The following is a 21,725-nucleotide window of genomic DNA, read 5'->3' as shown; positions in this document are numbered from 1 at the left end:
TTTGGACTGATCTGTATGGTAGATGCATGATCATACATTGTTCTTTTGACTTTACTGGTACAAAGAATAATAATACAATTGCCTCCTTGGGAGAATGTTCATGATTCACAAACCTAATTAGGACTCCAAACACATCAGCCAGATGTTATTGATGTTTCTAGCATCAAGCCACCATTCTCAATTGATTTCACTTATGTCATTGTTGGATTAAATATGCTGTATCAGAGCTAAATAACGTTATTTTTAAATTCTGGATCTCACCCAGTTCTAAATATATTTAACATCAGTTGTTACACTTTTATAAGAAGCACTATCTAATACTGGATTGGGGCTGAACAAGTCAGTCCAACATGGCTAGCATTTTTTTGAATCTTATTAACAAACATTGATCTTTTCTAAGAATATTTACAGTACTAAACGAGTTGCCTATGTCAAACAACAATTTATCCTCTCCTGCACTGTGGAATGTTTAGCGTTGAAGGTACACTCTGGGCACAATAACCACTTAATCGCAATGGATGCAGTGAAGTTGTTATTGTACCAGGAGGCTCAGACAACGTCTTTTTTTAAGGGGTTATATTGTTCATGAACAGTTTAAAGGATTGCTGTCTGACGCCTCCAGGGGATCTGGGAACTCATGCTTATGAGCTCCCATTAGTTCTCTTCAGTTAAGCCCTGCACTGCTCTCAGCCAGTGAACAAACCATGCAATGCTGGGTGAGCTGAGAGCTTACAGCTGCAGTCGAGGTAGGAGCAGTAGAGAGCAGCACATAGGCCACCCTAGGTAAGATGTCACACTATTCTGAACAGTTTGACTCCTTAGATTGGTCAGGGAAGGTGAAGATACTCCTGCCACAATAACCACTACAGCAAACTATAGTGGCTATGCAGCTTGACGTATTTATTTTAAAAATGTTAAAGCTCTGCTTTTTTTTTTTTTTTTTTACCTGTAACATGGGAGCTCTGCACTGTTTGATTTCTAATAATTTGAAAGCTCTGTTAAAGGACCACTCTAGGCACCCAGACCACTTCAGCTTAATGCCTGGTGCCTGGTCCAGCTAGGTTTAACCCTTTTTTATATAAACATAGCAGTTTCAGAGAAACTGCTATGTTTATATAAGGGTTAAGCCAGCCTCTAAATCCTCTAGTGGCTGTCTCATTGACAGCCGCTAGAGGCGCTTGCGTGATTCTCACTGTGAGCAAGCGCATGCGCATTCAGCCGAAAGGGAGGATCGGAGGCGGAGAGGAGGAGGAGAGCTCCCTGCCCGGCGCTGGAATAAAGGTAAGTTTTAACCCTTTCCTCTCCCCAGAGCCGGGCGGGAGGGGGTCCCTGAGGGTGGGGGCACTATAGTGCCAGGAAAACGAGTATGTTTTCCTGGCACTATAGTGGTCCTTTAAACTGTTAACCCCTTAAGGACACATGACATGTCTGACATGTCATGATTCCCTTTTATTCCATAAGTTTGGTCCTTAAGGGGTTAAAGGACCACTATAGGCACCCAGACCACTTCAGCTCAATTAAGTGGTCTGGGTGCCAGGTCCATTTGCAGCTGTAAACATAGTAGTTTCAGAGAAACTGCTATGTTTACAATAGGGTTAATCCAGCCTCTAGTGGCTGTCTCATTGACAGCCGCTCGAGGCGCATTGAGAAATGCTTTCCTATGGACTGATTGCGCGCATGGCTCTTGACGCGCATGCGCATTCGGGGATGACGTCAGAAGAGGGAGGAGAGTCCCCAGCGAAAGGTAAGAATTTAACTACTTCCTCCCCCTTCAGCCCGGCGGGAGTGGGACCCTGAGGGTGAGGGGGACCCATAGACTCTATAGAGCCAGGAAAATGAGTTTGTTTTCCTGGCACTATAGTGGTCCTTTAACCCCTTAAGGACACATGACATGTGTGACACGTCATGATTCCCTTTTATTCCAGAAGTTTGGTCCTTAAGGGGTTAAAGAATGGTTTAACATGAGTCTTCAAGCGGGCGCCTGTTTACTCTGCTCCGCACGTCTGCTCATTGTTTGACACTTCAGTCAGGAAGCCTCAGACCATGCACCATCGACCGGTCTGAGGGTTCATAATATAAAGCCTCGGTCAATGAGCATTAGTTTTGGAGCAATTGGGCTCCTGCTTGCAGACTTTGGGGTTAAACCGTTCACTAATGGTCCAGCCCCTTCAGTTAAAATGTCATCTGGGACCTCCTTGCACCATAGCAACTTAATTGAAATGAAGTTGTTATAGTTCTTGTAGTGTCCAATTTAGTGGAAGTTGGAGCTCCGAACTGTTTGATTTCAGTGGACATTGGAGCTTTTACTGTTTGATTACAGATTGTGTTCTTTATCTTATGTTAAGTAAACGCGTCTCTTGCCAGTATCAATAATAATACAATAAAAAGCATTTTATTTATCTGTGTAGCTCTTAAAGTAAGACTTATAAATGTCAAACGCAAGGCATAAGTACCACACCCTTCCATAGACAGAATGCAAAAAAAGGCCTGGCCAGCAAGCCAGCTCTCTCACATACTTGCAGCCAGCTAGCTCGAATGTTACAACCACCCACGAATTCAAAGTAAGTTTCATATTTAAGGGAACACGATTTTTTCTACACATACAAAGCACTTCAGCTTATGCTCATTTTAATAGCAGTTTATAAAAGTGATTATTTCTGTTTAAAATCAGCACTTTTATAAATAATTGCAGAAATACCTCCCAGCTGTCAGACAGGCATCAGTAGGTTATGTTCGGCTTCCTAATGGAATTTGTTGGTGCTTACTGCCTTCTACCCCCTTTTAGTGGACTGTCTGGCTTGCGCTGCTATCTTATTGAGATGCCTTTAACCCCTTAAGGACCAAACTTCTGGAATAAAAAGGAATCATGACATGTCACACATGTCATGTGTCCTTAAGGGGTTAAATTAGAAAGGTGTGCGTGAATCTGTAGCTCGAAATCAGAGGCTTCTCAGAAGCTTCTGATTGGTCATTTCCACGGCACAGCCTGATAGCCTATGTGAAGAAAGGGGAGAGCTTGCAGACGCTGAAGACGAGATCTGCAGCTTTGCAAGCTGTAATATTACATACCCTCAATGAAAACATACATTTATAAATGCGTGCATTTTACTTGATATGTCTACTAATAGCAACTCCCGTTATTGGCAATGGAGTGTTCCTTTAAAGGGATACTATAGTTATCTATTCCCCCAAACAGAGACTAGCACAGGGAATCCCTCAAATCTATGTTCTGGGAATAGAAAAGCTTACTAGAGCAGGGAATGCCTCGAATATATGTTTGGGGTAGAGAGCATAGACCAGCTCTCTAATGTGGGGAATCCCTCGAATGCCCGCACTAGCGAGCTGGTCATATATCCGAGCAGTCAGTATTATTATTCTATTATTTATATAGCGCCAGCAAATTCCAGAGTGCTGTACAGTTATGCAGGTTAGTCGTAATGTGAGGACTACCTGTACAGCGTTGTATTCCTAACATATAGATTCCCTTTAAGGCCAAAATAAAACAATCTTCTAAGGTAGCTACCCTCCCATTTCAGCTATTATTAATGTCTAAAATGTGAAATTCAACAAATCTCATTTTAGTACACAAGCCTGTGACACAGCCAACACACTCCTTCACTCACACAGCCATCTAGCTTTTTCTCAGTTACAATCACACACACACACACACACACACACGCAGGTCTTTCGCTCACAGACACTCACAGCTAGCTCTCTCAACATACACAGCCAGCTATCTGTCTCATTCTCACACACACACACACAGAGAGCCAATCAGCTCACACCCAGCCAGCCTGCCTGGGAAGTGATTCAAGAGAACAGGCCTGATCCAGCCCAGCACTGCCTGCCGCCCACGCCTCTCACCCAGGGAGGGGGCTGGCTCCCAGCTAACTTCTTACTGCTGCTTTCACTTCTTCCAGACAAGGTGCTGCCTAGAGGGATTGGGAACACACCGTGCTGAGGGTCCCGGATTTGGGCAGTTTCCCCTTCCTCCCTGGAGTGAGCAGAAGGCATGCTGTATAGGTAGGGGGCTGACCCAGCTGCTCAGACAAGCCTTGTATTTACTGAGATATGTAAAGTGAGCTGTGAAACTTTCCAAAGCTACGTGGAACTGTGTGCTCTAACTACATTCAACTCCAAGTGAGGATCCAGAAGGGGGAGCAAGCTAAGCCTTACTTTTACTAGCCCTCTGGCACCGACTGGGAATCAGAACAGATCCCCCACTTTTACTTGTTGCTTTTTAAACCATATTCTGAGGAAAGTTGAGGTAGGTGTGCAGCATGTGTCGAAAGCTGACTGGCGAATACTCGTGAATTTCGAATGATTTAGTGGGTTAAAATAGTGAACAGAACGTTACTTGGCAAGCACTTTAGATTTCCACCAATTAACACTAGTGAGTAATGCTGTGCTTGCTTTACTTGGGTGTATGTGAGGTGTGATGTCGCTTGATGAGTTGTCGCTTTTATTATGGGTTATAACACTGGTTGCACAACTCCTACGATGCCTGAAGCATTAAAGTTTGAGTACATGGTTATCAGGTTTGCTACTTGTTTTGCCTTTTTATACATTTGTTCAATGTGTCTGCTTTGAGTGTTCCATTTTTTGCAGTTGTAGACTGTTTGATTTAGAAACTGGCAATCGAGGAATTCGGGGCAGGGTATTTTGACATGTGGTCTGCTTGCTTATTTCTGTGTATCTAGTGACTGTTCACAAGGATCCACCATATAATGCATTCTAGCAGTTGTGAGGTTAAACTGGTACATGCTAAGTGTATTGCTGTCACATGGACTTTGCTCATATTTTTAAGCTATAGCAGTCGCTAGATGACTCTTAAGCTCTTGTTAATAGCTGTTTGTCATTTTGTTTGAGCTGTTTTGTGTTTTTTTTGTTTTGTTTTTTGGTAGGAAAATGTATCAGTCCCAGCCTTCTAAGAGAAGTTAAATAAGTGCCATTGGATTGGGTAGTAACAGAATTTATACCAAAGCACATGCTTAAGAATAAAAGGAAGTCAGTGTATCCTTGGTAAAACTGTATTTTTTTTAATTAGGTTGTCAAGGGAAGCTTATGTATTCAATGAGCAAAACAGATGCCAGTTGATTACTGTGGAGATGTGGTTGTAAGTAGATTTAGAGATGTATTGTGACTTCCAAAGTAATATATCAAACCTGGAAATCCTCTTCATTAATCTAAAGGTAATCTTACATTCATCTCCACTTGTAGGTTTACTGACATCAGGGTTGTTCACTATAATTAAAAGGGGATTTAAAATTTAAGGTCAAAATAGCCAAACTGACACAATGCAATTAAGTTCAGCTACTCTGGCCTTAAATTTGAAATCCACTTTGGTGAATAACCCTGTATAAGTCTCTCTGCCAACCAACAATAGAACTAGTATTCAGCAGACATTTCTAATATTGTAAGTATAGTTGCTGAAAGCTCATATTTATTAACATGTCCTTATGCATTGGATCTTCCTATTGATGGCGTTTGTCATATTAATTTGTACTCACAGTTGAATAACTGGATCATGAATCTTAAATAGTGATGTCCCGAACAGTTCGCTGACAAACATAGCTTGTTCGTGGCGAACATATGCGATGGTCGGTCTGCCCCCTATTCGTCATCATTGAGTAAACTTTGACCCTGTACCGCAGTCACATTCCAGCCAATCAGCAGCAGACCCTCCATCCCAGACCCTCCCACCTCCATGACGAATAGGGGGCGGACCGAACATCGCATATGCTCGCCCGCCGCGTTCGCCACGAACAAGCTATGTTCGCTGGCGAACAGTTCGGGACATCACTATTGACAAATATATATAATTTAATTATAAAATGAAAAACGATTTATTCAAATTATCTTGAACTGAGCAACAGGTGTATTTCAGTATACTGTATGTGTTTGTGGCTGGCAGATTATATTTAGGTTATTCACTAAGCAGTGAATTGGAATAATCCTCTAAATTTAGTAGTTGAACCCAAACATCAAAAATATCATAAATTGTAAGCATGTTTGAGCGCGGCCATCTCCACCTGATGTCTGTTATATTCCATATGTAAATTACTTGATGTCAAATATCCCCATATTATAATTGCAGGGCGCTGCGGAAAATGTTGGTGCTATATAAATTATAGCTCTCTCATATGTTTCATAGTGTAGACCCTTCTTAATGTGATGGTATTATGTTTCTCTAAACCAGTTTATTATGGTTAAAAGTTTCCAGTAATTATGATGAGTGAAATGGTATGTAAATATTGATACTGGAAACACTTAGAAACCTGGAGGTGCACACTTGGGTTTAATGTGCAAGTATAATTTGAGAACAATGTATAACTTTCATTGATGTATAATTAGACACAGGAGTTTCCAAGACGCACAGCATTGTGTAGCAAGCTGGTCAGTACAGGGTACATTTTTCTAGATGATGTTGCTATTTCTCACATACACTATAGTCACCAAAGCAACTTTAGTTTAATGAAGCAGTTTTTGTGTATAGATCATTCTGCTGAAGTCTCACTGCTTAATACTCCGGCATTTAGGAGTTAAATCACTTTTGTTAATGCCCGTGCAGCCCTAGTCATACCTCAGTAGATGTTAATTTTTAATGCTGTTAAATTTAACTTTAATTACACAGAGGAATCTCTTGCAAGGTCAAGCAAGCTTGCATGAGATAAGAAATGCTAAATGAAACAGAATTTGCAATAAAGGAAGTATAAATCTTTCTTTACAGGAAGTGTTTAATACGGCTGTGCAAGTCACATGCAAGGAGGTGTGGCTAGGGCTCTATAAACAAAGTAATTTAACTCCTAAATAGCAGAGGATTGAGCGTTGAGACTGCAGGGGCATGATCTATACACCAAAAATACTTAATTAAGCTAAAGTGGTTTTGGTGACAATAGTGTACCTTTATAAAGTCTAAAGAAGTAGACTTGATAAAGGGAAGAACTCCTGAAAGCCCAAGTCTAATGCTTTAGACTTGATAAAGGGATGATCTTCTGAAAGCTTGTCACTGTAAATCTTGTTAGAAAAAAATCTCTTACAAGAAACTGCAGTACTTAATTATGGTGCATCTACATTACTTACATATAATTTAATTATTCACAAAATTGAGAATTCGAGGTGAATTCAAAATTAATTTCAAAAATAAGATTAGAATAGCTGAACGGAAAGCATATCGGACTTAGAAAATGGTTCCAGTTTGGTGGGTTTTTTTTTTTTCACTTAAATGTAAAATTCAATTAGAATTCCCTTTATATTCTGACTTTAGTGAATAACCCTGTTTGTTCTGGAATACTATTTTTAGCAATCTGACCCAGTTATGTCCTTGAGATTTCCTGGCAATATCATGTTCTAGTTAGTATATATTCTAAGACCATACTGGTGTAGTCTAAGTCTAATTACTGGAGTTTATTCTTGATCTGCTCAACAGTTAAAGGGATTCTGTAGTGTTAGGAATACCAATCTGTATTCCTAACAGGATAGTGCCCTCTGGTCCCGCTCTCGCGCCCTGGCATATAAAGGGTTAAAAAAAACCAATCCTTAATTCACTTATCCAGTTCCAGCTCCGATGTCCCTCGCCGATCCAACTCCTCCTCCATCATCTGATGGGAGGACCTAATGCGCATGCGTGACGAGCAATGCTTTCCTATTGCTCAGATGGTGGATGTCCTCATGCAGAGCGTAAGGACGTCCAGCATTAGTTAGGGGACCTAGAGTCCAGTCAACTCCCGGAAGCGATTTATAGTGGCTGTGGGCGCAGTTTTGGTACTGCACTGTAAATATTGCTGTTTCTCTAAAACTGCAATATTTTTACATTGCAAGACTAAGGGGAACAGGGACACTGCACCCAATGAAGTGATCTGGGTGACTATAGTGCCCCTTTAAACAATTTTTCCAATTATAGCTACGAGTGACCTTTATGGATCATAGTAATTTTCTCTTGCTCCTGTGCTCATTAGTATTCTGTTCCTCTCTTTTGGTTACATGTATAATTTTAATCTTGTCTTTATATTTTTATCACCTTCACCATGCTAGTTTTGGTAGTGGGAAGCATTAACACAGCAGGAAAGGGACAGTGCTTGTCTGGCTGCTGAAGTTACAATATTTAGCAATTGACGTATTGTAATGGGAAGTGTAGGAAATTCCCTGCTGCTACCTATTCTCAGCTGTTGTGCAGCCTTGGGAAAATGGCATTGCTAATGGGAATGCTGCTCTCTTACAGTGGAGATCCCTGGGCACCAAGATACATGTTTATTTAGCAATTTGTCACTGTGGCGACCTGGTGTCCTGTTTTTGGCAGGCTCTCCTTTTTACCTTGTATCGTCTAGTTTGACAGTTCTTGTGTACAGCATTCCTGCACTGTAAATAATGTTAGAACACAGAACAGAAACATACTGTAACTGATCAGTGGGATCATGTCATGATTTAAAAGAGACTTATTCAAACAGAAAAAAACCTCGATATTGCTGCTCATGGAATGAGTGCTGAAACATTTTGGCCTTATCTGCATGTTTGTGTGAACTTATTCCCATTGCCAGGAAATTCCTTTTTTATGCAAAGGGAACAACTACAGTATTTTAGGTGTAACCGTTAGTATCGCTAAACACACTGTATAATTGTCGGATGTAAACAGGTTTCTGTTGCACTGGATGTGGCCTTTTCTTGTTGTCGGTGTAAAGAATACTCACAATTGATCGTTTTCTTACTGTGAAGTCCAGGTGTCGGCAAACAAAGAATTGCTTTGACTTTATTGCTTTGGGAAAGTTATGTATTTTATTTACCCCACAAAATAATCTGCAAGTTCTGCTACAGCTTCAAAAACGAATCGCCAATCTTTCTCTTAAGCCAGTTTTAATTAAAATATTTTTCATACCAAGGAAATACAATGGAAAGTATTTTTATGGCTAAATTGTTGTAATGCTTTTAGCCAACTCTTAAAGTGATCACGTCATCTACAAAATGTGTGCGTATACATTTAACCCACGGCTTGACAAATTTGTTTGGAATCTAGGAGCCAGATGGTTAGGAGTCAGAAATGTCATGGTTTAAAAATACAAAATAGAATGTTATTTAAATATGGTATTTTATTTATTTTTTTGCTAATGTCAAAGCAAACCTATGTTACTTTAAGAATTCACCGTGCTGCTAAGTGGATATTCTTTTAAAAGCCAAAACACAAATTAATCCTTATTAATCAAAACATAGGGAAAAGGAAAAGGCACTGGAAGCTTGCCTTGAAGTACAAAACCAGTTAAAATGCATATATTATCCTTTCTTTCAGACTGCCATCCATCATTCTTGGGCAGCTGCATTGGTGATCATATTAACCCCTTAATGATCTAGGCAATTTTACAAGTTCTGACCACAACAAAACCTACAATTTGAGCTGTATGATGGTTCAACCATAATTCACCGCTTTCCTTTTAAGTGCACCCACACTTATTATAATAAGATTTGGTTCAGGAGAAATACGGTTTTCATTTCACATCAAATATTTATTTATGGAACATAGCTTAATATGAATCAAATCTAAAATAGAAAGAGAAATTAAGAAATTCTGTTATTTTTTTTTCCATTTTAACTGTGAATGTCATAATACTGTTGACATTTACTGCAATAAAAAACACATATATTTGTATGCTGTAATGTCCCACATGTACAACAATGGCCTCTATGTACAGGTTTTATGGTGTTTTTAAAAGTTACAGGGTCAAATATAGGGCTTACCAATTTCAGTTTTTACATATTGAAACTTGCAGATTGGTTTGCTGGGTCTATGTTATCTTTGAGACTTTATGGCAGCCCATGAATGTGAGTTACCATATCATGGCATACCGACAACCCAGGGTATTCAAAATGGGATATGTTCAGCCTTTGTGTAGTAGCTGCATAGGCACAAGCCCTTGCCAAATTTAGTGTTCGTATTTATTTATTTTTTCACAGGAAAACTGCACTTTCTCTGATATCATCATATTTGTATTCAGCGATGTCTCGTGAACAACAGTACCCCCTCCCCCCCTCTCCCCCTGGCCGAGTACAGGTTTTATGGGGTGTTGATAAGTTACAGGGTCAAATCTAGGGCTTGCCCGTTTCAGTCTTTATACCTGGAAATTTGACAGTGATTTTCTGGGCCTAGCTCACGTTTGAGAAAGTATTGCAGCCTAGGTAGCAACATTTCCAGGGTTGTAGCATTATTATCCCCATGATGGCATATCATTTTTAAAAGTAGGCATTGCAAATGGTGCAATTTTAAAATGTTTTGTCCAGTCACTTTAACACAAATGCTGGCCCCATTTTTTTGGTCATATCTTTTTTTTTTTCACATCAGGCTGATGTGAGTACTAATCCACATCAATGGAAAATAGGTAAGTTTAAAGGACATTATGGACACCTAATAGACATCACTGGAGGAGGAGACCGAGCCATTGTCTAGGGACACCTTTCAACCTTTTCATGATCCGAGGCGGAGATTCCTAATGCAATAGTATTCCTTAACATGGTTTGTTTTTGTTTACACCTTGTCTGCTTATCCTGTTTCCATGCTGACTTACTTGCTTGTTTAGCATGTGACCCACCCTGAGGAGGCAACCACATACTTATTTAGTCGCAGTAGTAGTAAGTGGGTGTCTGGCATTTAAACGGTGAAATTAATACATTGTGTGTGTGGGAGCCTTGGGCTGTGAAGATAATTTATGCATGAGTTCCCATCATGTTTTGCAGAGGTATACAATGGGTTTACACAGGCAAACTGACATGCATTTTATTATAGTTGAAGTTTGTACAAGGGGTTTTGCCTCTGGGATTTTACAACTTTTGTTTTGTCCTCAAAGCATTGAACTCCTGATGTTCTTGTACGGTTTGACCCATTTTTAGAAATGGGGCGTTGAGGGACAATAACAACAAATTTCTCTTCCTTAAAAGCAAAAGTGTATTTACCACCCTGTCACAATAAATCCAGCACTATTACATGTCCCCATCCGTTCCTCCAAATAGTTGTGACTGGGCTTCCTCATTTCCTGGCCACTTTTTCTGTATATCCAGCAGGCAGTAATTCTGGGATTGCACAGGGAGTATACTCTGACTCACACGGACGTTCAGATTGCATTGGAACTGCTTATAATGGTGTAATGTGAATGTTCTAGTGTGTGGCATCCTCTGCATGTAGCAGAATCTAATCCTGCTGCAAGTGCCTACAGGAAGAATGAATGTTCTCTGGCTTCCAAATATTGCTGCCTCAACACTATACAGCAATAGATGGGACAGAAACTAGAGTAGGAACTCCGGAATGGGGGTGGGGTGAGATGGATACTCTAAAGTAGGGAGGGAAGTAATTGGGAGTACCGAGGTGGAGAGGAAAATTAATTTATGGTGTTAGGAGGGGCAAAGGGTGAATTTTGGACCAAGTACATGAAGGGCTTAATTAATGTCAGTGGTGTGAGGGTGTGGTAAGTTGGGGTTATTGGTGACACTGGATTGGACAGAGTATGGAAAAGCACAAACATTTAGGAGTTCATATTGGGGCAGAGACTGATTGGTCAAGTGGAAGACACTGCAAGTTTTAACTTAAGTTGGGGATTGTCGAAGGCTGGTGTTTTTGGGTGAGAGGTAATAAAGATTTGCTTTGACCTCAAACCCCCAGGTATTCTTTGGACGTAGCAACTCCCCTGGCCCTCCCAATTTATCCTTCCCCATAGAAGTGTGCTAGCTCACACCTACTGCATTTCCACATGTTTTATTCAGAATGTTTCTATTGATTTCTGCTTACCTCCACCCTCCCCCCCCCCAACAAGCATATCCTAAGTTTGTCCAGTTACATTCAGAACAGATAAATATATATGTATACATTTTTAAGTACCGTATATCATCTTTTGATCTGCCTTTATCTGTGTGCATATAAACACACTAAAAAGGGATTACTAATATTGAAGGAACTGTCCGTTATGACAGTGTTATCTGTATACATGTGATGTTTAAGGCTTTAGTGTTTCTTGGTCAATAATACTATTGGCACACGTGGGTTTAAGTTTGCAAAACCCGCAAAATTTTCCATTGTATTGTAGTTATGTTTGGTGTGTTTTTTTTTAGTTTTTTTTTTAAGTGTTCTGTTTAATTTCGTTATTGGTTATGTTTGAATTCACTATCTCCATCATTCCTGACATTTTAACATTATGTACTTAGAGGCTGCATGCATGTCTTCCAGTTCACTGTGCTTCCTGAAAAACAGGTTTAGTAGAATATACAGCATTCTTTCCTCATGTGTTTCAGTATTACATGTGGTATCACATTACAGGGTTATTCAATAAAGTGAGGATTGCTGGCAATTTAAAGTGAATTTTACATGTAACCAAAAATAACTGAAAATGAAAGTTAAAACAGAATACAATTTTCTAGTTGCGCTATTTTAGCCTAAATTTTTAAATTGCTGTCAAGTCTCACTTTAGTGAATAACTATGAAAATAATGCTGCAAGAAACAAGCAAGTTGGTTTCCAGGCAGGAGGACAGAATTCTAGTCACCATGGCGATCTGGCTATGTTTGTTAAGGCTTTGTAGAAATGGGCAGATTATTCTCAAACAAATGTTTGTCCCACGTACTTTGCTGCACAGTTTCATAATCTGTCTGCTAGGTGAAGATATTATAAAACGTGTTTAGTCTTGATCATACTTTAAGTTTTCATAAAAACAAGTTAACTCTAGATCCTAATTTAAATATGAAGGGTAGTCACCTTTTTCCCTAATGTAGCCCTTTTTAAAACATCATGCTATAAAAGATGTCTGTAAATGAAGCCAATTAAAAGGAATGGACATTTAAAAAAAATATATATATATACACATTGGAGATTAGATATCTAAATAATCTCATACCTTTTTGTTTCAAGGCAGAGTTCTCCCTCTCCTCTGGTGTTGTCATTTCCCCTGGCCAGAGGAGGTATGTAGGGGTAGACCTGCCATCTTTTGACGCCTGTCGCAGCCATGCATCAGACATCCAATATGCAAGGAATTATTAGCCAGCCCGGAACGCTTGTTAAACTCGGGGTTAAACTTAATATGTGACGTTATATACATATAGACTCCAGGCACCATGACCCCTTCAAATCAGTGAAGTGTTCATTGTACTTTGAGTAACCCTTTACATTTTCAGCCATGTTGCAGTAGAATAACATCTATTACTATGTACAAATAGCTGATGAAATCGCATAGCCATTGTGTGTATTTGATCATTATCAACCTGTTGCTATCTTTCGCATTTGTTTTTCCTTACCTTGCTCAATACGACTACATTCTGCATTGTAACTCACACAATGAATGCTACACCAGTAAGTGATACTTATTTAATCTTTGAAAGAGCCTTAGATGTGATGTTTTAATTTTTTTCTCTCTTGCAGTTGTGTTATACAGGTTGCCCAAGGTGTGTTCACTGTTACTTTCTAACCGTAAATGGGAGAGGGTTTGCAGTATCAAATAGAACTGTGTCATATGAGGATAATAGCGTGACTCAAAATGTTTTGCTTTTTAGTGGATGAATGATAGACTTAGAATTCATCAATTCTACAGGAAACCTTTGGGGTGGGGTGTGCGTATTAATATTGCCACTGTAAGACATCTACTTGTAAATACTGCATATAATTTTATAATCTAATATCTGTGGATAAAAAGTTCATAAAAATTCTGGTTTCTGTGGATATTCAGCATTGTGTGAGGTGTGCCTGCTCCACTGGTAAACTTTGTACATAACCAGTCTGGTTGAAATATACCATCCAAATATCTATTTAGAAGGGACAGTCTATATTCTGGGCCAAAATAGCTGTCCCTCTTTTCTGTGCCCCTCAAAATTGTTTGTGTGTTTGACTGTAGCAATAATACTCTAATACTCACAGTGCTTTATCTTTATAATTGTGTTCAGGAACCAGTCTGCATAAATAAGATTGTTCTTATCTAAATTACATTGTAGCTACATAAATTACTAGTAAGTTAGCTAAAATTCCTTAGAACAGCCCAGCCCTGGCCACAAACCCCCTACATTTAAAGCAACACTATAGATTCAGGAATCAATGCATCTCTATGAGGAAAATGCAGCGTCCCCATGCAGAGTGCTGCCTAGTGCCTACTGTGCAGCACTGCCCCAGGAAGAACCTTCACTGGCCATCTGAGGAGTGGCCACTTGGAGGTATCCCTAGGGGGATGTAAACACTGTCTTTTCCATGAAAAGGCAGTGTTTGCATGAAAATACCTGCATATAATGATTATACTCACCAGAACAACTACATTAAACACCAAAACAACTACAGCCTATAGTGTACCTTTAGAGTGTTTCTCCTTGTCCATTTGAAATATTGGGAGGTATGTATGAATCAATATTGTCTTGTGTGTACAGGTACACTATGCACAACAAAAGCTTGTGACCCTTGGACAAGGCCTGGCAAAGTTAAATGGGAGGAGTTCTGGAAGCCTTATACATCAACCAGTTGTCAATGCCTGACTTTGCCTGCCTCCTTATAATTTACCAGCTGGATTTACAAACCATAAGACTGCTGGAAAAACAATATTTAAAAAAAAACCCAAAAAAACATTGGTTTCCACGTTTAAGGTCATGTGCATTGAATAGCAGTGAGTCAGTGTAGAGGTTCATTTCAGGCCTTCTTGTCTGTCAGCTCAGGGTTTCACAGCTTTATGTAGCTTTGAGTCAGACACACGGTGTCTTGTAGCTGCTTAAACTGCTGAATTAATGCAGGCATTGGAATTACTTCACCACATGTTGTTGCTCACTGCATTATCTGTACTTTGACTGTAATCTCTGATTATTCTGTGTAAATGGTGGCTTTTCCCAACTCTTACTGGTTAGGTTGCTACTCCAGTTGAAATTCAGGTTTCTTTCAGGAATCTGTTCACACCGACATGTGGAAGAACATGTGCGTTGGAATGTAAGCCTAAAATACTTAAAGACTTTCTCGTTGGCAGTTATGCAGTGGGTAGTTGTATTAAGCAACTAATCTTGTAGAACCTGGCTTTTCTGAATAAGCTTGCCGGTTACTTAACCCGTAAACTGCTGCTGTGTACTGTATTCATACCTACCTCGTGAGCACCTTTTCAGCACATGCATTTTTAATCTTAATTCATTTATTACCTCCTCCTCCCCCCCCTCCCCTTTTCACTTGATAAAATGTTATCTTTTCCTTTTTTTTTTTTTCATGGATAATTTTCCAGAAATTCTGTTATATAAAATAAGTTAAAATCCCAAGTGAATGATTTGTGTAATAATCTGGCCCAGTTAAAACTTTCTTGGCAATGGTTTTCATTTGTGTTACTCTGTGATTTGTTTGCAGGTTTTTCCTGACAGAATGTTGGGAGTTATAATCCACAGGGTCCCGAAGATATTCCTCCTAGCATTGATTATAAATAGAGATGTCCCGAACAGTACATTTTCAGCTTTGAAACAATGCTTGAAATATCACATTTATGGTGATAGTTTAACTCTTTAAGGACCAAATATTAGTCTTTGCCATCATCATACTTTGTATCCTTCGAATGTCCTGCTTAGTCCGCTTTCAGTGTAACCATGCAGATAGATGTTCGATAGGATCCGAAAAGAAAAGATTATGATGGCACAGACCTTAAGTGGTTAAATAGTGCTTGGTCACATATAATTGATGAAGCTGTGTATGCATGCCTCAAAACATGTCAAAGTGAGAAGTGCATCGGAAGCTGTGTTAAACCGGAACATTTAACATTGCAGTAAAAAATGTTTTATAATATATTTACCACAATCCCCATCTGTTGCCCTCAGTGTTTAATGGTGTTGATAAAGATTGCTTGAGATTGGTGAACACTGTACAGAATTAGTGGTTCTTAGGCATAAGCGAAGGTCGGATGCGTGCTTTTGTTAAAGTTTAATGTTCTGTGGCATATTTCACATGAATAAATGAACGTCAGCACATTAGTGATCCAGCCAGACCCCATTTGTTTGGAGTGGTTCTAATGCTTGTTAGAGCATCTATTTCACTTCACTCTAATGAGCTAATTGATGAAGGGTGTCATGCTTTATTTCAATAGAGCAGATTAACTCATCACGGGCAACTGGCAATTTTCATAGCATGCCCGCAAGAGCAGGGAAAATGAGTGTTTACTGAAACTGTTTTGCTGGTGACATCAGTTATCCAGTGAAGATTACTGTACACCGGGCTTGTTCACCAAGTCAAAAAGTCATGTGACTATTTTTCAGTCTTTATGCTGTATGGCAAGCATGTCAAACTCAGTCTAGCATGTGCCACATAAACAAGATTTAAGTTTATGTGGGCCGCAAAAAAAACAAAAACCTTAAATTTTCATAGAAACTTAAATTTTGAAAATTACAGTATTAAAAAAAAAAAAACAGCGCCCCCTCTACTAAATTCCAGTCCCCTCCCCCTCTACTAAATCCCAGTCCCCTCCCCCTCTACTAGATCCCAGTCCCCTCCCCCTCTACTAGATCCCAGTCCCCTCCCCCTCTACTAGATCCCAGTCCCCTCCCCCTCTACTAGATCCCAGTCCCCTCCCCTCTACTAGATCCCAGTCCCCTCCCCCTCTACTAGATCCCAGTCCCCTCCCCCTCTACTAGATCCCAGTCCCCTCCCCCTCTACTAGATCCCAGTCCCCTCCCCCTCTACTAGATCCCAGTCCCCTCCCCCTCTACTAGATCCCAGTCCCCTCCCCCTCTACTAGATCCCAGTCCCCTCCCCCTCTACTAGATCCCAGTCCCCTCCCCCTCTACTAGATCCCAGTCCCCTCCCCCTCTACTAGATCCCAGTCCCCTCCCCCTCTACTAGATCCCAGTCCCCTCCCCCTCTACTAGATCCCAGTCCCCTCCCCCTCTACTAGATCCCAGTCCCCTCCCCCTCTACTAGATCCCAGTCCCCTCCCCCTCTACTAGATCCCAGTCCCCTCCCCCTCTACTAGATCCCAGTCCCCTCCCCCTCTACTAGATCCCAGTCCCCTCCCCCCTCTACTAGATCCCAGTCCCCTCCCCCCTCTACTAGATCCCAGTCCCTTCCCCCCTCTACTAGATCCCAGTCCCCTCCCCCCTCTACTAGATCCCAGTCCCCTCCCCCCTCTACTAGATCCCAGTCCCCTCCCCCCTCTACTAGATCCCAGTCCCCTCCCCCCTCTACTAGATCCCAGTCCCCTCCCCCCTCTACTAGATCCCAGTGCCCTCCCCCCTCTACTAGATCCCTGTGCCCTCCCCCCTCTACTAGATCCCAGTGCCCTCCCCCCTCTACTAGATCCCAGTGCCCTCCCCCCTCTACTAGATCCCAGTGCCCTCCCCCCTCTACTAGATCCCAGTGCCCTCCCCCCTCTACTAGATCCCAGTGCCCTCCCCCCTCTACTAGATCCCAGTGCCCTCCCCCCTCTACTAGATCCCAGTGCCCTCCCCCCTCTACTAGATCCCAGTGGCCTCCCCCCTCTACTAGATCCCAGTGACCTCCCCCCTCTACTAGATCCCAGTGGCCTCCCCCCTCTACTAGATCCCAGTGGCCTCCCCCCTCTACTAGATCCCAGTGGCCTCCCCCTCTACTAGATCCCAGTGGCCTCCCCCCTCTACTAGATCCCAGTGGCCTCCCCCCTCTACTAGATCCCAGTGGCCTCCCCCCTCTACTAGATCCCAGTGGCCTCCCCCCTCTACTAGATCCCAGTGGCCTCCCCCCTCTACTAGATCCCAGTGGCCTCCCCTAGATCCCAGTGGCCTCTACTAGATCCCAGTGGCCTCTACTAGATCCCAGTGGCCTCTACTAGATCCCAGTGGCCTCTACTAGATCCCAGTGGCCTCTACTAGATCCCAGTGGCCTCTACTAGATCCCAGTGGCCTCTACTAGATCCCAGTGGCCTCTACTAGATCCCAGTGGCCTCTACTAGATCCCAGTGGCCTCTACTAGATCCCAGTGGCCTCTACTAGATCCCAGTGGCCTCTACTAGATCCCAGTGGCCTCTACTAGATCCCAGTGGCCTCTACTAGATCCCAGTGGCCTCTACTAGATCCCAGTGGCCTCTACTAGATCCCAGTGGCCTCTACTAGATCCCAGTGGCCTCTACTAGATCCCAGTGGCCTCCCCCAGATCCCAGTGGCCTCTACTAGATCCCAGTGGCCTCTACTAGATCCCAGTGGCCTCTACTAGATCCCAGTGGCCTCTACTAGATCCCAGTGGCCTCTACTAGATCCCAGTGGCCTCTACTAGATCCCAGTGGCCTCTACTAGATCCCAGTGGCCTCTACTAGATCCCAGTGGCCTCTACTAGATCCCAGTGGCCTCTACTAGATCCCAGTGCCCTCTACTAGATCCCAGTGCCCTCTACTAGATCCCAGTGCCCTCTACTAGATCCCAGTGCCCTCTACTAGATCCCAGTGCCCTCCCCCAGATCCCAGTGCCCTCCCCCCTCTACTAGATGCCAGTGCCCTCACCCCTCTACTAGAACCCAGTGCCCTCACCCCTCTACTAGAACCCAGTGCCCTCACCCCTCTACTAGAACCCAGTGCCCTCACCCCTCTACTAGAACCCAGTCCCCTCCCCCCTCTACTAGAACCCAGTCCCCTCCCCCTCTACTAGAACCCAGTCCCCTCCCCCCTCTACTAGAACCCTGTCCCCTCCCCCCTCTACTAGAACCCTGTCCCCTCCCCCCTCTACTAGAACCCTGTCCCCTCCCCCCTCTACTAGAACCCTGTCCCCTCCCCCCTCTACTAGAACCCTGTCCCCTCCCCCCTCTACTAGATCCCTGTCCCCTCCCCCCTCTACTAGATCCCTGTCCCCTCCCCCCTCTACTAGATCCCTGTCCCCTCCCCCCTCTACTAGATCCCTGTCCCCTCCCCCCTCTACTATATCCCTGTCCCCTCCCCCCTCTACTAGATCCCTGTCCCCTCCCCCCTCTACTAGATCCCTGTCCCCTCCCCCCTCTACTAGATCCCTGTCCCCTCCCCCCTCTACTAGATCCCTGTCCCCTCCCCCCTCTACTAGATCCCTGTCCCCTCCCCCCTCTACTAGATCCCTGTCCCCTCCCCCCTCTACTAGATCCCTGTCCCCTCCCCCCTCTACTAGATCCCTGTCCCCTCCCCCTCTACTAGATCCCTGTCCCCTCCCCCCTCTACTAGATCCCTGTCCCCTCCCCCTCTACTAGATCCCTGTCCCCTCCCCCTCTACTAGATCCCTGTCCCCTCCCCCTCTACTAGATCCCTGTCCCCTCCCCCTCTACTAGATCCCTGTCCCCTCCCCCTCTACTAGATCCCTGTCCCCTCCCCCTCTACTAGATCCCTGTCCCCTCCCCCCTCTACTAGATCCCTGTCCCCTCCCCCCTCTACTAGATCCCTGTCCCCTCCCCCTCTACTAGATCCCTGTCCCCTCCCCCCTCTACTAGAACCCTGTCCCCTCCCCCCTCTACTAGAACCCTGTCCCCTCCCCCCTCTACTAGAACCCTGTCCCCTCCCCCCTCTACTAGAACCCTGTCCCCTCCCCCCTCTACTAGAACCCTGTCCCCTCCCCCCTCTACTAGAACCCTGTCCCCTCCCCCTCTACTAGAACCCTGTCCCCTCCCCCCTCTACTAGATCCCTGTCCCCTCCCCCCTCTACTAGATCCCTGTCCCCTCCCCCCTCTACTAGATCCCTGTCCCCTCCCCCCTCTACTAGATCCCTGTCCCCTCCCCCCTCTACTAGATCCCTGTCCCCTCCCCCCTCTACTAGATCCCTGTCCCCTCCCCCCTCTACTAGATCCCTGTCCCCTCCCCCCTCTACTAGATCCCTGTCCCCTCCCCCCTCTACTAGATCCCTGTCCCCTCCCCCTCTACTAGATCCCTGTCCCCTCCCCCTCTACTAGATCCCTGTCCCCTCCCCCCTCTACTAGATCCCTGTCCCCTCCCCCCTCTACTAGATCCCTGTCCCCTCCCCCCTCTACTAGATCCCTGTCCCCTCCCCCCTCTACTAGATCCCTGTCCCCTCCCCCCTCTACTAGATCCCTGTCCCCTCCCCCCTCTACTAGATCCCTGTCCCCTCCCCCCTCTACTAGATCCCTGTCCCCTCCCCCCTCTAGCCAACACGCAGACTCCATTCATATTGCCACTGCAAGTATGCGACTCCGGAGTACGGCTTCTGGTATACCCCAAATGGCGCCGTCCGCAACCTGTGCCAAATCTGATCCTCCCACTACTTCTTGAAACCCTGTGAAGGTGGAGCACGTTGATGTCACGTCGGAATGTGACGTGGCGTTGTGTGGCTCCATGCACCTCTAGGTACTCCATGGTCCAGTCACAGCCAATGCAACACTGACCCCCCCCCCCCCCCCACACAGCCAATGTAACACTGACCCCCCACACACAGCCAATGCAACACTGACCCCCCCCCACACAGCCAATGCAACACTGACCCTCCCCCCCACACAGCCAATGCAACACTGCCCCCCCCCCCCCCCCCCACACACACACACACTCACAGACAGACACTGGCACCCAGACAGACTCATACTTTACTTTTTTGCTTCCTACCTTTTGGAGCTGATGTGGGACATCTCCCTGGGGTCCTTCTATCTGCTCCTCACTGCTCCCTCGCGTGGTTTAGTGGTACCAGAATATGATGTCATATTCTGGCAACCGGCTTCCCTGCAGACGGCGTGCGCAAGGTAGCAGAGAGGAGCAGAAGCACTGAGCTCTCGCTGTCCCTCCTCCCCGGCCGGGTAAGTTTTAGCAGTGTAGGCACTTGCAACGTGGGGAAAGCAGGTGTCTACTCTGCTATAACAGAGAGTTTGTACTCGTGGCTTGCCGGGCCACAAAGATGTCCCATGTGGGCCTGCAAGTTTGACATGTTTGCTGTATAGTATTTAAAGTCAGTCGTTCTATCAGTCCTTATAGGCATGAGGTCAAACAAGGATAAAATAAATTTTCACAAGAACTACTTTTAAATTAAGAATGTTCTGCTGTACACTCAATCAACCTGCGTGGGTATCTAGTAATATTGGGGTTCCTTCCATGGTCTACTCCAATCAATATATAGTTAGCTGTTTAAAGGGTTACTCGCTCTAGTGGTTATGATGCCAGGAGTTACCTGGTAATGGAGGAAGGGTTTGCCTTCTTAAAGGACCACTATAGTGCCAGGAAAACATACTTGTTTTCCTGGCACTATAGTGCCCTGAGGGTGCCCCCACCCTCAGGGACCCCCTCCCGCCGGGCTCTGGGGAGAGGAAAGGGGTTAAAACTTGCCTTTCTCCAGCGCCGGGCGGGGAGCTCTCCTCCTCCGATCCTCCTCCTCTCCCTTCCATTCGGCTGAATACGCACGCGCATTCAGCTGGTCTCATAGAAAAGCATTATCAATGCTTTCCTATGGACGCTTGCGTGCTCTCACTGTGATTTTCACAGTGAGAATCACGCGAGCGCCTCTAGCGGCTGTCAATGAGACAGCCACTAGAGGATTTGAGGGCTGGATTAACCCATTTATAAACATAGCAGTTTCTCTGAAACTATGTTAATAAAAAAATGGGTTAACCCTAGCTGGACCTGGCACCCAGGCCACTTCATTAAGCTGAAGTGGTCTGGGTGCCTAGAGTGGTCCTTTAACTCTCAAAAGGCAAACTAAATGGTGTGGTGTGCTACAATTACATGTGTGAGGATCACCAATGAGAGAATATACATACACTGGTTATCGATCTCCCGAAATATACTGGTAATACTCCAGTTAGGAAATTATATTCCAGCTTTTAATCTCTTAAAAACATAACACAAA

At 43.9% G+C, this 21,725-nt stretch overlaps 1 protein-coding gene across 6 annotated transcripts in view; it reads left to right on the top strand.

Moving 5' to 3' along the window:
• The window catches only part of SGMS1 (sphingomyelin synthase 1), a 308,095-nt gene that overhangs the window by 236,093 nt on the left and 50,277 nt on the right, over positions 1-21,725 (top strand). The window contains exon 1 of one of the 6 annotated variants that reach the window (XM_063434130.1): positions 3,783-4,023. The exons of 3 other annotated variants lie outside the window; for them this stretch is intronic. The gene's annotated coding sequence lies outside the window, so the exon portion shown is untranslated. Of the gene's footprint in view, positions 1-3,782; positions 4,268-5,173; positions 5,193-21,725 lie in introns of those variants that run through there. 2 more of the 6 variants (XM_063434128.1, XM_063434132.1) reach the window with 2 other exon arrangements.

This window comes from Pelobates fuscus, chromosome 10 (assembly GCF_036172605.1).
Source record: "Pelobates fuscus isolate aPelFus1 chromosome 10, aPelFus1.pri, whole genome shotgun sequence".
In the NCBI taxonomy this organism is placed as follows: Eukaryota; Metazoa; Chordata; class Amphibia; order Anura; family Pelobatidae; genus Pelobates; species Pelobates fuscus.
The sequence above is the reverse complement of the archived record's forward strand: the minus strand, read 5'-3'. Positions and strand labels throughout refer to the sequence as shown.